Below are 15,481 nucleotides of genomic sequence, written 5' to 3'. Positions count from 1 at the left end.
CACAGGGGTTGGACTGGCAGTTGGTTAGGGCTGCGCGTTTGTTGGATCGAAGGGTGAGTAGGTCGTCCATAAACCATGACTTGGTGTTCATGGATTTCTTCTCTTTTTAGCTTCAAGCGGGGCTATGTCATTGATGGCTCTAGTGAGAGTGTGAGTGTAGATGGCGGCAAGGGTGTTAAGGTCATTGACGAAGGGGGGTTTCAGCTTCTTAACATCTAGGAGGGGGCGGAGGTTGTTAGCTGTGAGTTTTTTGGGGCTTCTGACTATGGCTGGGGAGGCATGTGAGAGTGGTTTGGTGGTAGGCTTAGTGGGGATGGAGAATTGAATGCAGTTGTGATCTGTCCAGGGGTATGCCGTGTTGGATGTTATGGTGGAGGCGCAGTTATGGTCTGCCACCCAATCCAGGATACGGCCTTTAGAGTGTGTGGGGAGAATGACTTTTTGTGTGAGACTGAGGTCTTTAAATTCTCTGACGAGGGCTGAGGCTGCTTTGTCCTTGGGGTCGGCGAAACCAAGATTGAAGTCGTCCAGTAAAATGGATTTGGTTGAGTTTTTTTAAATTGTCGCTTAGGACGTGGAGGAGCTGCCCTTGGAGATTAGGGGTTGTGCCAGGGGGCCTGTAAAGAATGTGTATATTTATAGTGCAGTTTGCGGCTAGGGGTTGTTTAGCTGAGAGGAGATTGGTGTCATTTTCCTAGGTGTGATTACATAGTTTGACAGGGAGCTTGTCCTTGGTTATGAGAGTACACCTCCACCTTTGGAGAGTTGTCTGTCCTGTCGGAGGATGGAGTAGCCCTGTGGGAGAGCGAGCGTGATGGATGGGCCGAAGGCCTCGTTGAGCCATGTTTCCGTAATGGCAAGTAGGTCTATGTCAAGAGTGGTGATGAGGTCGCTAATCTCGAGGGCGTGCGCTGGGAGGGATCGAGCAATGATGAGGGCGCATTTCAGGGCGTGTGTGAGTGTGGTCTTTTTAGGGTTAAAGGAGTGAGGGGGTAGTTGGTGGGACATTGGGGGGGTTACTGATGAGGTGGTGTGGCGAGTACAACTAGCCGGGGAGGGTCCTGGTATGTTGGAGGGTTGTGTGCGGAGGTGCTGAGGTGCTGAGGAGTGGTCTGATGTGCTGGTGCTAGCTTGTGTGAAATGAGTTTGGTTGTTAAGTGGTGGGAGGGTGTTTAATTAGCTACAGTGGGGGAGCCTAACTTGAGATTTCTCCCTGACCTCGAGTTGGGGAGGCTAGGATGAGGCATGGGCTCGGCACGAGATCTGAGCCTTGAGTTCCTGATTTTATCTTGCGTTGTGAGGCCTGAGTCGGTGTCAAGGTTGCTCATGACGGCAAGGTTGGTCGGCCTAATGAGCTTATTTGATGAGAGAGGGGAGAGGTGTGTGTAGGAGGTATACGGTGTGCTTGTGTTTGTGTGTGATCAAAGTGAGTGCTATTGTAAAGAGTGGGAGTGATGTGCGAGGTGTGTCTGGATGTGAATGGATGAGTGGTGGATGGTGAGATGTAGATGGATACATTGGGTGGGGTGCGATATTAGGCACAGTGGTGGATGGCGGGTGTTCTGAGCATAGAGGGATAAGAGGTGGTAGTCACTACTGGAAGACACAGTAGGCTAGGTGCAATGTTCAGTGTTAACCGCACAGTGAGCTCAAATATAGCAATCAATGTACAATGGCTCAGTGGGCTGAGATAGTTCTATGGTGGGGAACAGAGTGTTGTATGCAGTTTCCATGTTGGGGCGATGTGGGCTAAATGCAGCTTGCATTATTAATGCACAGGGGCCTGAGTGCGACATTCACTATTCTAGGCACAGTGGACTAAAAATGCAGCATACACGTGAAAGGCACAGTAGTCTAAATGCGATTTACAGTGTTTAAAGGCAGAGTGGGCTAGATGCGATTTTACAGTATTTGCGGCACAGTAGGCTAGATGCGACTTTCAAAGAAGAAGGTACGGTGGACTAAAAGCGATTTGCACTATTCAGGCAGAGTAGGGTAGATGCAGCAAACATGTTAAGGCACAGTCTGGATGCGCTTTTCACAGAAGAAGGTACAGTGGACTAAAAGCGATTTGCACTATTCAGGCACAGTAGGGTAGATGCGATTGCCATTAATCAGGGCACAGAGGGCAAAGCAGCAGTGTGGGTAAGTCGGCACTGTAGATAGGGTGCAGAGGATGTGCACTAATAACCTGGCAGTGGGCTACACAATTAATGATCTGGCAGTGGACTAGACAATTGATAACCTGGCAGTGGGCTACACAGTTAATGATCTGGCAGTGGGCTAGACAATTGATAAACTGGCAGAGGGCTACACAATTAATGATCTGGCAGTGGGCTAGACAATTTATTAACTGGCAGAGGGCTACAGAGTTAAAACCTGACAATAGGCTAAACAGTTAATTCCCTAGCAGAGGGCTACACAATTAATGATCTGGCCGTGGGCTAGACAATTGATAAAGTGGCAGAGGGCTACAGAGTTAAAACCTGACAATAGGCTAAACAGTTAATTCCCTGGCAGAGGGCTACAAAATTAATGAAGTGGAAGTGGGCTAGACAATTAATAATAGATGCAATCTATAAGGTTATACCTAGAGTAATGGGTACCAGGAGACAGAGCAGGCATATATGCAATTATGGTAATATAGAGAAAAGAAAACAAACACTGCACACCAACGTTTCATTGGTGAGTGTGGGGCGGAGACAAAGAACAACGAGGCATGAGGTATAAGCAGAAGTGTCTTGGCGGATGTAGCGCATCAGTGTGTCTTTAGGATGGGCGGCAGAGTCATGCACAGTACAAGTAGGCAGGGTCCAGATTGTGAGGGCAGTCTTAGTGAAAGGAGCTGCGGTAGGTCGAAGGTGGCTGCTGCGTGTAAATGAGGCTAGCTATGCCTTAGAAATGATGTTGAGGGCAGGGCAGATATGAACAACGCAGCATGCATAGGTGCACGGTTCAGAGCGGGCAGAGATGGGTGGACTGAGTATGGGGAGGTAGATGGAGTGGTGTAAGCGGGAGTACTCACACAAAATTTCGAATGGATTGCAGACTGACTGGCCAGCAGCCAGCCACGGACAGGCACAGATAGGCCTTTTACCACAGGCCGTCTAACAAAAGGCCGGCTCCCACCTACCGGGCGCCCTAATTGGAGGATAAGCTGCCTTCAGCCTATCCAATTAGTGGGTGGTGGAGTGTAGCAGTGGAGCTACTCGGCGGGACAAAACAGTGGCGGCCATTAACTAGTGCAGAGGCGCACATGTAAAATAATAGCAGGCTTCACTCATAAAGCGTGATATGGGCACCGGCGACCTCGCGGTGCATATGTTTTCATTTATCAGGTGAATGAAGACAAAAAGCTGAAGATTGAAGCTGCGTAGCACGTAGCCTCATGTAGAGTCACTTGCTTGTTAGCCTCACCGGAGAATATGGCAGAATGGTTGCCGGTGTGCTGATGATAGCGTGGATGACGCTGGCCTTGGTGGAGAGGGCTGCTGCCCTCTCTCCGATGCTGGAAACAGTGTGGAGGAGGTGATTAAACCTTTTGAAGGTAAAGTCAAGGACAGCTTCCTACCAGACTCCTGTAATGAGCCAGAGGTCAGTGGCTCAGGTCAACGGCTAAACGTGATGTTCCTCAGAGTGAAGCCTCCCATCCTGGGCAACACTATGAGCGGTTATCGACTGAGGTAATGGCAAATTTGCGGCAGCTAGAATTTCTTCATCTGTAATGATCATCGCTGAAGGAGGCAACATCCTCTTTCTGTTGAGCAAACCAACCATGTATGTACCAATGTCGCTAGGCATACCAGCCAGACTTGGCAGAGCTGGGATTAAACTATAGTGCTTGTGCTAGGAAAAAAAGACCCTGAGGGGTCCGCACACCGAGTGGAAGACCTAGCTGAAAGGGGATTCCTCCAGCAGGCACTAGGTCTCGACCAAACTCAGGTCTCAAAGCATGTGCCGGTCAAAAATTGAGCAAGACGGAACAAGAGTGAAGAGCAAAGCCTAGATCAAAGGAGCGAGCCCCTGTAGTCTCTAGGCCTGGGTCAGATCACCAAACAGAGTTTACAGGAGGCTGCTTTGCAATTTGCCCTGTACTCACCCAGAGGACTGAGCGTCAGAGACTCTGTGACTAGGAAGGGAAAAGAGAAGATAAGATTACCCTTCCCTCTGCAGTCTGCGGACTGCAGACTGCACACTTGTCACCACACTTCGCCCGTTTGATCCCACAAAGTGAAAGCTGTGGGCAAAATTAATGCTTAATGTGCCCTTTATATTTTTGATTAGAGCCTCCAGGATATTACAAGTAGAGAAGATTCAGATTTATTTGCTATATATATGGGATAAAGTACTCCTTACTATATGTTAGCAGGCTATTGCAAGTCCCAGAGGAGTTCTGTGACCAAATAGAGGGACAAGGCAGAAGGTAACAGCAGTCCAAGGTGACTTTCAATATCATTTTTATATACAGTAGGGGGTATTTTATTCTGTATAATACATGGCCATGCACTGTCATCCACTTTAATGCATATCTTGTTGTTTAATATAACGTAAGAAGCTAACCCTTTGTTGTTCCATGTAATCTATTTATTTCAACCTGTACATAGCCGACCTACCTGTGTGGTTGGAGACAAAAGCTAACTGTTCTCCGAAAATATGAAAACACTCGGATCGCAGCAATTTTATACACTGACGATCTATTCATATTTTATCAGATATACACGGGTAGGAAGGCTATGTTGAACAAATGCAAATCATACATTGAAGAGAACGATTTAACCATCAAACTAGGTAAAACCAGAGTAATATTAGTGGCCCCTAAGAATGTAAACAGACTTGCCATGAATACTGACTTGGGTTTGATTGAGTATGTAGATGTTTACCCTTATTTGGGTCTTATACATGTCAAATCGTTCAAATCACGATGCTGTAAAAGACACGAAGACACGAAATGCCAAACAACTCATTCACCTAATGAGAAAGTTTGCAGGCCAATTTGCAGGTTACTCCCTGGAGGGCTTCTTAGACCTATACAAACAGTGGTTCTGCCCTACCATATTGTAAGGACTGGAGGCTTTGGCCATGAAAGATCTGAAATGGCTGAATAAGCTCAAAAGCCTGTTTTACCGATCGATTCTGGGTCTTCCCAAGTCCACCTCTGCTGAGTATTCATGCCCTGATCTGGGCTTTACATATTTGAGAGGACAAGTGCTGAAGAAGAGAGGAGAATTATTTTTAAAATGTACAATTTCCCCAAAATGCCTGTTGTTACAAAAATTGGGTGAGAGGAGTGAGGCCGAGTCAACTATCCAGACTACAATTACCAGAAGTTGAATCCAGATTCCTTTAAATAAATTGGTTGGGTACTGGACTTTGGACGAGGTACTAATTTAGAGGTATTGAAAAAAGCCTTCCCGAGAAGATTGAAGAGATGGGATTGTTGCAATAATTATAGCCACCTCTCAAATTTGAGTAGCTATAAGAATGTAGATACAGTCCCCCATTACTTTATGAAGCCATAGCCCTATTTAATTTTTTATCCGGACCCGGCTGTGCGCAGATTCCGTTTATTACTACGCACCAATCAGTTGCCTTTGTTGGATATCTGTGGGCCTAGACTGAACTTTCCCCCGGAGCAGACGTGGTGTTGCATATGTTAGGCTCCGGGGACAAGAGAAACCGCAAAGCATGTCCTCACAGAGTGTCCAAAATTAAGCACTCATTATATGTGTATCCTGGGTAAATTAGTACATAATTATGAGACGATTAAAACCCAGGACTTCTGGAATTTGTGCCTTAAAACTGACTCTGTCTCTACGCACATTGCACTTTACCCCCTATGGACGCACATTATAATGCATTTTAGGTGATTGTTAAGTAAGTTGAAGTTTTAGGATCAGTCATAATGAATTACATGCTTCTCTTTTCCTTTAATGTGTGGTTTGTAACAGGCCTGGTTACCTTTATAAGGAAATGTAATGATTTGTATTGTTTTTCAGATTAATTTATTTTTATTAACAATGTTGTTATTGCGATTAAGTTGTTTTATGTGTTTCCTGTGAAAAGTTCTCAATTGAGCTAAAACACAGTAAATAAATAAAGAATCCATTTACAATCTATTTGGATTTTAAAAAGCTAATATGAAGCTTATAACGTGTTGCAAGAAAATACTTTAAGCAGTTTAAAAATGCATTTAAAAAATGGCCATGTTCAATAAACAATGTCAGACTGATTCTTGCTTGCATGTGTTCAACTCTAGCAGTGCACAAATTAAACATTGTACCATAAACAGTTTTCTTGCCAATGAATGGCTGCAAGGTATAACAGAAAACTATTTTCCAAAAATGGAATGTGAAAAGGTTATCAACACTATGGGCCTCATTACGCGGTAGGCAGTAGCCATGGTGCTATTAGCGCCATGGCTACCCCCTTACTGCATTCCGGGTCCGTGTTCCCGGAATAGGGACTTACTGGGTCATTCCGGCATTGGAGGACCCGGTAAGTACCCATTCCGGGAACCATTTCCCATTCCCTTGAGCTCCTATAGAGCACAATGGAAAGGGGGATGGAGCTAACAATGGACCCACTATTAGCGCGCCCGTTATTAGCTCTGAAGTTCCTCAACGGGTAAAACCAGGCGTTAGGGAAGGGACCCGCTAAGGGACCTCGTAGTAGGGCGGTAAGGGATTACCGGCACCAGTGCCCTTACCGGTGCTGGTAATCCCTTACCGCCTACCGCGTAATGAGGCCCTATAAGTGGTTCAGGGAAAGCTGGAATTCTCTCAGCTGGCTCAAACAGCAGGGATTGTGAAGTCACAATTATAGCATACTAACTGATTACAGGTCAGTTGTGATATCATTTTCATATTACGTTTCAGTTGTGATGTCACAACGGGCCTGTGCTGAGAATATTATTTTCAGGCTTTTATAGGCATATTGCAGGCTGCCATGTATTATACATGTTATTATGAGGTGGATCGAGTTGCAATTACAACAACACCCACTAGCCTTGTATGTCCACTGTGGAGCTCACTGTCCGCATGTAGTCATGCAGGCTGCAGCACAGCAGTGTCCCGTAATGAATGGAGCAGTACTCTGTGTTCAGGAGCTTGGTGATCTGTTTGGGCAATCTATGACATGCCACACAAAATCTGCAGACATTGCCCAGCATTCAAATGAAGGTCCAGCCAAGGTTACCAAAATCAAGCCGTTTGTCCCACATGCTGGTTCAGGTAAAAGCTGTACAAAAAGTTATGGATAATTATAAAGCTATTTTGGAAACATTAGAAGGCATTGCAACAAACAATCATTTGACAGTCTACTCATGTAAAATAACCATACAGTGGCAAGATATCATCTGAAGGAGATAGAACTGCCAATACAGCGCCGAATTCCAAAACGTATTGATGAAGGATTAGCTGAAAATGTCCATCCAAGCACCATAAAGGGCCGTCGTATTTTCAACTTTTAGATACAGTTTCTGTTCAACTTATGCAGCGTTTTGACCAGGAAGGCACCCAAATGTATGAACACATTGGGCAGCTGCTTCTAACAGGCAGAAGCTCTGAAAATATGATTGAATACCCAGAAATCGAATATGTCCTCCTCTCTGCACCATTAACAACATTATCAGGCGTCCATAACTATTCTCCAGTCTCCGAATTGCTAGACATCTTTTGATGGATGCCTCCCACAGAAAGAGTTTTCTTTGCAGAGGTGGAGAAGCTACCGTGGATCCTCCTAACTGTTACAGCGTCTTCCTGTGAGGCTGAGAGGAGCTTTAGTGCTTTGCAAGGAATGAAAACCTGGCTGTGTTCAACTATGACTCAGAAAAGACTCAATCATGTTTGTGTGTGCAATATACAAAAAGATATGATGGATCTGGTTGACATACAAACAATAGCAACAGAATTTGTCATGCGTACCGAACGTTGCAACAAAAGAAAATGTTTAACAAATTTGCATGATCATCCCTGATTATAAAATAATTGGCAGATTTTACTTTGGCTATTTTTTCAAAGAGAGAAGGTGAAGAACAAGGAAACAGGGGTGCTGTTCAGGAAGGGATGGAATTACATGGCTATCCTAATTTTCATAATTGTATGTATGTTAGATTAATGTACTTCTCGTCTGTGATTTTTCATACATGCGTAAATAAACCAGTATTATGTAGTATAGATGTATGAAAATAAAATATGTGTTGTGAAAAGATTTTGTGTTTCAGGTTATTGATTATGCAGGGGTCGAAACTAAGACTACACAGTTACTATTACATAGCTATGTTTGTATGGCACCACCTGCCTGGGGAGTTATAGGTAGCTCCTGGTAGCTCTTGGTTTCAAGGTAGCCAGTCTCTCCTTGGTTATAAGCAGGAGCTAAATTGGCAATTTCAAACCCTGGATTATGGGGAGGTTAATGTTAATGTTAATGTTAAAGGTCATTTGTACCGCGCACTATCACCACCAAAGTGGTCCCCTGGCGCTCTGGCGGCTCTGAAAAGGGGAGGAGAGGGGGTGGGTTAGTAGGAATAAGCTGGAAAAGTGCAAGAGAGCAGTGATGTGCTGTTGGCAGCCTCAGCCCGGTGGTTCCGTCGGCTGGGCTTGGGGTGTTTTATGGTCCGTAGTCGTCGTGTGCTGTTGTGCAAGTCTATGTGTGGTTTGTTTTGTTGTTGCATTGTTGTGAAGTTTGTGCGGATTGCTGCGTTTAAGGCTTGTGGTTGTGTTTGGTTATAGTTTGAGAGGTGTATGCAGATGGGTGGAATTGTTAGCTGGTTGGTTAGTTGGCATTGCTGTCCTTGCAATTGTGGGATTCCATCTAGGTCCGGTACATGCTAACAGTCACATTTCTATCTAGATGCCGCGCTGGCCAGGTTTATAATTCTAAGTGAGGTGCATGCTAAGAGTCACATATGCTAACAATCACATTTCTGAAATTCCATCTAGGTGTGGTATTTGCTAACAATCATATTTTCTATCTAGATGCAACGCGGGCTAAGTTTGAGAATTCCGTCTAAGTGTGGCACATGCCAACAATCATATTACTGCCTAGATTTAGCGCAAACCTAGCTTGAGAATTCCATCTAGGTGTGGCAAATGCTAACAGTCACATTTCTGAAATTCCATCTAAGTGTGGCACATGCTAACAGTCACATTTCTGAAATTCCATCTAAGTGTGGTATATGCTAACAATCACATTTCTGTCTAGATTTGGCGCTTCTGTCTAAGAGTGGACATGCTAACATTCACAGTTCTATAAAGAGTGGACATGCAAGTATTATGGCACTCTATGTTATTGATAGGTAAGATAGAGTGGCAGGGGTTTTCTGGAGTAGAGTGATTGCTCTATTCCCCACCCATGCCACACTCACGGTTTTTGTTGGTGTCTGTTGGCTGCTGGCTTCCTTGGCTTCTCCTGCTGACACCTGCAGACACTTCCTGGAGTCGCCTCTGTTGGAGTCGCCCTTGGCCTCGGGGCCCTTAGCCGCTGGGGGCTGCCGGGCAGAGGGCTGCCCTGGGAGGACCGGTGATGAAGAGTGGATGCACCAATGGGAGGGAGGGAGGGCGGGCTGGGGAACCAGGAGCGGGTGCGGGGAGGGAGGGATGCAAAGGCCTGCTACTGGGCACGGGCCCACCAGTCATAGGGCTGGGGGGAAAAAAACACCAGGAGGGTGCTGCTGGGGGCACACTCACCGCGCTCCGAGGGTTTAGAAAGGAGCCGGTGGGGGCCTCGCGAGTCGGTAGACTCGACACGAAACTCGGATGCACCAATGGGAGGGAGGGAGGGTGGGTCGGGAGGCGGGCTGGGGAACCAGGAACGGGTGCGGGGAGGGAGGGATGCAAAGGCCTGCTACTGGGCACGGGCCCACCAGTCATAGGGCTGGGGGGGAAAAAACACCAGGAGGGTGCTGCTGGGGGCACACTCACCGCGCTCCGAGGATTTAGAAAGGAGCCGGTGGGGGCCTCGCGAGTCGGTAGACTCGACACGAAACTCGGATGCACCAATTCGGGTCGGGAGGCGGGCTGGGGAACCAGGAACGGGTGCGGGGAGGGAGGGATGCAAAGGCCTGCTACTGGGCACGGGCCCACCAGTCATAGGGCTGGGGGGAAAAAAAACACCAGGAGGGTGCTGCTGGGGGCACACTCACCGCGCTCCGAGGGTTTAGAAAGGAGCCGGTGGGGGCCTCGCGAGTCGGTAGACTCGACACGAAACTCGGATGCACCAATGGGAGGGAGGGAGGGCGGGTCGGGAGGCGGGCTGGGGAACCAGGAACGGGTGCGGGGAGGGAGGGATGCAAAGGCCTGCTACTGGGCACGGGCCCACCAGTCATAGGGCTGGGGGGAAAAAAACACCAGGAGGGTGCTGCTGGGGGCACACTCACCGCGCTCCGAGGGTTTAGAAAGGAGCCGGTGGGGGCCTCGCGAGTCGGTAGACTCGACACGAAACTCGGATGCACCAATGGGAGGGAGGGAGGGCGGGTCGGGAGGCGGGCTGGGGAACCAGGAACGGGTGCGGGGAGGGAGGGATGCAAAGGCCTGCTACTGGGCACGGGCCCACCAGTCATAGGGCTGGGGGGAAAAAAACACCAGGAGGGTGCTGCTGGGGGCACACTCACCGCGCTCCGAGGGTTTAGAAAGGAGCCGGTGGGGGCCTCGCGAGTCGGTAGACTCGACACGAAACTCGGATGCACCAATGGGAGGGAGGGAGGGCGGGTCGGGAGGCGGGCTGGGGAACCAGGAACGGGTGCGGGGAGGGAGGGATGCAAAGGCCTGCTACTGGGCACGGGCCCACCAGTCATAGGGCTGGGGGGAAAAAAAACACCAGGAGGGTGCTGCTGGGGGCACACTCACCGAGCTCCGAGGGTTTAGAAAGGAGCCGGTGGGGGCCTCGCGAGTCGGTAGACTCGACACGAAACTCGGATGCACCAATGGGAGGGAGGGAGGGCGGGTCGGGAGGCGGGCTGGGGAACCAGGAACGGGTGCGGGGAGGGAGGGATGCAAAGGCCTGCTACTGGGCACGGGCCCACCAGTCATAGGGCTGGGGGGAAAAAAAACACCAGGAGGGTGCTGCTGGGGGCACACTCACCGCGCTCCGAGGGTTTAGAAAGGAGCCGGTGGGGGCCTCGCGAGTCGGTAGACTCGACACGAAACTCGGATGCACCAATGGGAGGGAGGGAGGGCGGGTCGGGAGGCGGGCTGGGGAACCAGGAACGGGTGCGGGGAGGGAGGGATGCAAAGGCCTGCTACTGGGCACGGGCCCACCAGTCATAGGGCTGGGGGGAAAAAAAACACCAGGAGGGTGCTGCTGGGGGCACACTCACCGCGCTCCGAGGGTTTAGGAAGGAGCCGGTGGGGGCCTCGCGAGTCGGTAGACTCGACACGAAACTCGGATGCACCAATGGGAGGGAGGGAGGGCGGGTGGGGAGGCGGGCTGGGGAACCAGGAACGGGTGCGGGGAGGGAGGGATGCAAAGGCCTGCTACTGGGCACGGGCCCACCAGTCATAGGGCTGGGGGGAAAAAAAACACCAGGAGGGTGCTGCTGGGGGCACACTCACCGCGCTCCGAGGGTTTAGAAAGGAGCCGGTGGGGGCCTCGCGAGTCGGTAGACTCGACACGAAACTCGGATGCACCAATGGGAGGGATGGAGGGCGGGTCGGGAGGCGGGCTGGGGAACCAGGAACGGGTGCGGGGAGGGAGGGATGCAAAGGCCTGCTACTGGGCACGGGCCCACCAGTCATAGGGCTGGGGGGAAAAAAACACCAGGAGGGTGCTGCTGGGGGCACACTCACCGCGCTCCGAGGGTTTAGAAAGGAGCCGGTGGGGGCCTCGCGAGTCGGTAGACTCGACACGAAACTCGGATGCACCAATGGGAGGGAGGGAGGGCGGGTCGGGAGGCGGGCTGGGGAACCAGGAACGGGTGCGGGGAGGGAGGGATGCAAAGGCCTGCTACTGGGCACGGGCCCACCAGTCATAGGGCTGGGGGGAAAAAAAACACCAGGAGGGTGCTGCTGGGGGCACACTCACCGCGCTCCGAGGGTTTAGAAAGGAGCCGGTGGGGGCCTCGCGAGTCGGTAGACTCGACACGAAACTCGGATGCACCAATGGGAGGGAGGGAGGGCGGGTCGGGAGGCGGGCTGGGGAACCAGGAACGGGTGCGGGGAGGGAGGGATGCAAAGGCCTGCTACTGGGCACGGGCCCACCAGTCATAGGGCTGGGGGGAAAAAAAACAGCAGGAGGGTGCTGCTGGGGGCACACTCACCGCGCTCCGAGGGTTTAGAAAGGAGCCGGTGGGGGCCTCGCGAGTCGGTAGACTCGACACGAAACTCGGATGCACCAATGGGAGGGAGGGAGGGTGGGTCGGGAGGCGGGCTGGGGAACCAGGAACGGGTGCGGGGAGGGAGGGATGCAAAGGCCTGCTACTGGGCACGGGCCCACCAGTCATAGGGCTGGGGGGAAAAAAAACACCAGGAGGGTGCTGCTGGGGGCACACTCACCGCGCTCCGAGGGTTTAGAAAGCAGGAGGTGGGAATTTTCATCAATAATCCGATCTGCAAACCCCTCTCAATTCTACCTGTGAATGTTGTGTGACAGTGTCGATATGGTATGCATGTGAATGGTGTGAGCATGTCTGTCATGGTCTCCTCTTACTCATCGTGTGTTATTGAGAGCATTTTGAATGAGCGTCCACCAGTAGTGCCCTGGTATTGCCCTGGGGCACTAGCACTGTGAACTTCCCTAAGCAGGGCATGCCATTGGAACAGAAATCACACTTTGTGAGTTTCTTCCCACTATGCCAGCTTCGGGCTATAGGACACTAGCAGGGTGACATTCTCCACCAATGAATACTCAGACATATAATCCTACAGCAACATTCATTTTGCAGACAATATTATTTGGATTAGTTGGTTTTTGAACCCAAAATACATTTTGGAGAAAACTGTAAACCTCTCATTAACGCACCTACTGTTGCATGGGGTGCAACAGTGTAGAAACATATTCCTGAGTTGCACTTCCTTATTCAGAGAAACCTCATTCAAATACTGATTTTACCCTTTTTTACATAAGGCAACCAATCTTTAGTGTATCATTCGAAACATTCTTACAGACTAAAACATGCCCAGTGATCACTTTAAAAGCCCCCTCACTGCAACTGCATTGCATAGTTCAGAAACCTGCAACTTGTTTGCAGCGTGACCATTTTTAAAACTGCCCTTATTGCTGGGGTTTTCTTTTAAAATGTCTTAAACATATTTGTTTATCAGAGCTTTAAGGCTTCGGCACTCGGATGGCCTTGCGTTATGTTAGTTTGAACATGGGCTGGTTTGTGTCTGTAGCAAAGTCCCCAAGGTGTCCCTTGTCCCCCCCCAGATTCTATGTGTTTGTTTGTTTGTGCATTTATATAGCGCTACGAACCCTCAGTTATCTGAGCGCTGTCTCTTATGCCCCGACAAGGAAACTACAATGATTGCCACTTGAACAGAGGGTGTCCTTCAAAATCCTGTAAATGGTCCACACAGTAACCTGGAACACCAGCCCTAGTTTTCATTTCAAAGGAGTTTAGCTTGTCCAGACTTAGAAGGCAGAGGAGTTCCTAGGTCTGGAAAAGACCCGGGGCCACGCTGGTATCGGAACTGTTGGGACTGGGGGCTAATTAGTCTTTTGGCTGTAGCTCCTGAGATTCTATCCGGGGCTACAACCAAAAGATCAGGGGCTATAGCCCCCTTAGCCCCCCCTAGCAACGCCCCTGTTAGAAGGAACTTTAGATAAGCTAACACATGCCTCTTAAGCATGCCAGCATCGCAAAGGAGCCTTCCCGCCTTCTGCTGCTGGACCCAATATGTGGGATAAACTTTTGTGGCCTTTGAATTACAGGAGAATGACATCCCCTTCACAAACGAGATGGGTATTTTTCTCTTTTTTGTGAAGGCCTTCCCATGCCCAACCTAGATTCACATTATACAGCTGAACAATGCCCTGAGTGAGCACATGATTTTCAACTAGCAACTAGGAATCTGTACCATGAGAACTGTACCAGCATTAAAGAGACATCAGGATCGTCCCTTTGACTTTTCTCTGTCCACTAAGAATCCCACACTGGCCTTGGGTCCCAGTGTACAGACCCTCCATGGATGTTCACAGCCTCGAGTAGTCGGACCTCCAGGACTATAGTTTTTAGACGTACTCCTACCCCTCTCGTCTTCCCACCTCTTCACTCCTACCCTACAAGCAATTGCTAGCCACACTCTAGCTCCTTCTGCTGTACCTGCTTCAGTTCCTACCACGTGCAATGGCGTTGTCCCGTGAACAGCATGTCCGACGCTGAGAGAGTTTGAGGACTGTGTGGATTCTCAGTTGCTGCTGAAGGAGTGCGCTTGTCGCAACTGAAGTGCTTTGGGATTGTCCGCCACGCGTTCTGCTTACGTGCTATGAGGCACATGGGCACCCAAAAGCTTAGATTTCTTTATAACCTAAGAAGGGAGGTGCGTGTGATGATTTCCGTGACCTTGAAAAGGCCGGTCAGAAGACACAATGCTCCCTTATCATATACTGCTTTGAAAGCTACAGACACGACAAGGCGTATTGTTATGGTTTCATGATTTATATATTTTAATATACTTTTGCGATGGGTTACATTTGTGTTCCCTTTCTGATCCCGTGAGTCTCCCTACATTTTATTTTGTGTAGTGCATTCATTTTTCCAGGTTTATATAATTATTTAAATAGTTATTTTCTCCACTAACGGGGACATTTTATTTTCACAATACCTACCGTACGAGTGTACAATTCTTATTTTAGCTACTGGTATTGAATGTTTTATCAGACCTTATCTCTTTGGCTCCCCAACATGAAATGGATTTGAAAACTAGGAAATGGAGTGATGCTTCTGACAACGTAGAAGTGTTTATTGCAGGATTTTAACGGCTGTTTTACTTTGTGGTCTGGCGCTATTTTCAGATGGCAATTGGTTCACAGAGATCTAAGCAGACCAGAGGTGCATCTCAAAATCTTCCCTGTGACCGCAAATGCCAGCGTTCACATGCCCCATCGGATATAGAATTGTAGAATTGTTCCCAGCTTCTCTTTATTCTTCAGTACAATGCTTTCATACAAACTTCAGAATTGACATGCTTTTGGTTTCTTGCTTGAGAAAGTCCCAAGCCTAGAGAAAAGAAACGAGACCATACCAGTTTGAAAAGTAGAAATCTAAGTCAGGGTCATTTGTGTTGGCCTTGCTAGTTTTCTGCATCCAAAATACTTTGCAACCTGTGGGGTATAGTTTAAAACACTTTTGTAGATTATTTTTATCATCCAAGTTCTCTCTAACTAGGACTCTAGAGGGATGGCACTTCTGCCAGTGTTGTTTACATGGCAGTGCAATCACTGGCACAGCTCATGAGCAGAGAATGTGGAACTCGCTGCATAATAAATGCAGTGGTAGGCCTACATAATTTCACTGGCAGTGGACGACATCATCCAGTGTCACCGG

This window comes from Ambystoma mexicanum, chromosome 11 (genome assembly GCF_040938575.1).
Source record: "Ambystoma mexicanum isolate Mex_15411 chromosome 11, UKY_AmexF1_1, whole genome shotgun sequence".
Classification (NCBI taxonomy): Eukaryota; Metazoa; Chordata; class Amphibia; order Caudata; family Ambystomatidae; genus Ambystoma; species Ambystoma mexicanum.
Note: the sequence above shows the minus strand (reverse complement) of the source record.